Source organism: Lucilia cuprina, chromosome 3 (assembly GCF_022045245.1).
Source record: "Lucilia cuprina isolate Lc7/37 chromosome 3, ASM2204524v1, whole genome shotgun sequence".
Lineage (NCBI taxonomy): Eukaryota > Metazoa > Arthropoda > Insecta > Diptera > Calliphoridae > Lucilia > Lucilia cuprina.
In genome coordinates, this window is record NC_060951.1 from 43,979,743 (window position 1) to 43,982,122 (window position 2,380).

The following is a 2,380-nucleotide window of genomic DNA, read 5'->3' on the forward strand; positions in this document are numbered from 1 at the left end:
TTGTGAAGACTGTCTAAGAAAACAGTTTTCTATAAGAAAACTTTCTCATGAAGACAATTCTCTATTAGAAAAATGTTCTGAGAAATTACATTTCTATAAGAAAACCGTGTTAAAAATACACTTTTCTATAAGAATACTGTGTCAAGTAGACATTTTTCTATAAGAAGACGCTTTTCTATACGAAAATTTACATTTTTCTACAGAAATACTGCCTCAGGAAGACACTTATCAATGTGAAAACTTTCTCAAGAAAAATCTTTCTCGAAAATACACTTTTAAATCTGAAAACTGATCTCACTTTTTAAAACGAAAACTGTTTAAACAAGTAAGAGTGCTATATTCTGCTGTGCTGTGATGAAATTTTCAGATATTGCCTCGGATTTTTGCTCATATCTCCGTTATTTATAAATCGATTTTGCTGATTTTAAATAGCGATCTTCTCGAAAGCATGTCTAACTGAATCGCTTAATCGACTCCGCTATCTATAAGGATCCAGAATATATATATTTTATAGGGTTGGAAAATTATATTATAGAAATTACAAATGGAATGACAAACTTATATATATACCCATCTCACGAAGGTGAAGGGTATAAAAAGACGCTTTTCTGAAGGAAAATTTTATGAGGAAAACACATTTCTATACGAAGAATTTCTCAAAGCAACTCTTTTCTATAAGAAAACTGTCACATGGAGATACTTTTCTATACGAAGACAGTCTCAAGAAGAAGCATTTCTATGCGAAAAATGTCTAAAGAAGATACTTTTCTATACGAAAACTTACCCAAGAAGATATTTTTCTAATCAAAAACAGTCTCAAGAAGAATCTTTTTCGAAAATACACTTTTATATCTGAAAACTGATCGCACTTTTTAAAAAGAAAACTGTCTTAAGAAGACGCTTTTCTGAAGGAAAACTTTCTCAAGAAAACTCCTTTCTATAAGAAAACTGTCTCAAGTTGACGCTTATCTGAAGGAAAACTGTCTGAAGAAGACACTTTTCTCTACGAAGACTGTCTCAAGATGACACTTTTATATTCGAAAACTGTCTCAGGAAGACACATCTCTAAATAAAAACTGTCTCAAAATGGAATTTTCTATACGAAAATTGTTTCAAGAAAATACTTTTTTATACGAAAGCAGTACTAAAAACATACTTTTCTATTTGGAAATCTTTTGCTCAATCTATAACAAAAATTTTCAAAATTACTTAAGTTGGTATTTTTTATCGGAGTTACCCTAATACAAACATTTTTTATGTAAACTCACACACTTCCTGATTGCCTGGTGCTTTCAAATACATACGCATGCAAGCAGAGTATAAGAAAAAATATTCTATGGATTCTTAAGAAAAACCTTTTTATGCATTCGAGTAAATGCAATTGCATATGCATGTGTTTGCTCTACCACACCACCACAACATCTATTATTTAAGAAGCTCCTTCAAAATAAATGCGTTTGTTTAGATATTCCTTTGTTACGACTATGTCTTGCACTTGAGCAAAACAGGAGGCAAAAGAAGAGACAAAACCGTAACCACATATAAACCACACACACAGAACCCAATATTCATACATCAAGGAGTGCATTTGCAGCAGCCAGTCAACCCACACACACTTGAAAGGCTTTTCCTTAAAGTTCCTTTTTCTTTTAGTTTTTTGTAAAATAAATTTTCTATTTTAATTGATAGAATTTTGAAATGTTGAATTTAATATTAATTAATTTTTTCTCTTTTCACTTTTGTTTTACAGAAATGGTATTAGCGTAGAGGGTGCCACACATAAACAAGTTGTTGATCTCATTAAATCTGGTGGTGATTGTTTAACATTAACCGTTATATCAGTAACACAACAAGTAAGTTTAATAATGTTTTTTTTTATATATTATGAATAATAGTAGTTAAAAGTGGGCGGGGGCCAGTGAAGAGAATGAATGCCAAAAGTCATTTACTTATGGTCAATGTATGCCTTTTTATGCGTTCGATATAAAATTATTTTTTTTATTGATTTTATAATGAAAGCATGAATAATAAATTTACAAGTCAATTAGTTTAAGTGTTTTGTGTAGAATGTTGTAATATTCATTAATTAAAAGCTGCCTGCATATGGAAAATGAAGATTATCCTTTGAAGGTGTTTTAATGATAAGGCACATATTATTTATTGAACGTTACTTGGAAGATTTCGATTTCATTATAAAATACCCTGCTGATCGTTTACAAATAGAAAATAAATTATGAATTGTTCTAATTAAGTTCTAGTTCAGTTCTAGTTGAATTCTAGTTCAGTTCTAGTTCAGTTCTAGTTCAGTTCTTGTTCAGTTCTAGTTCAGTTCTAGTTCAGTTCTAGTTCAGTTCTAGTTCAGTTCTAGTTCAGTTCTAGT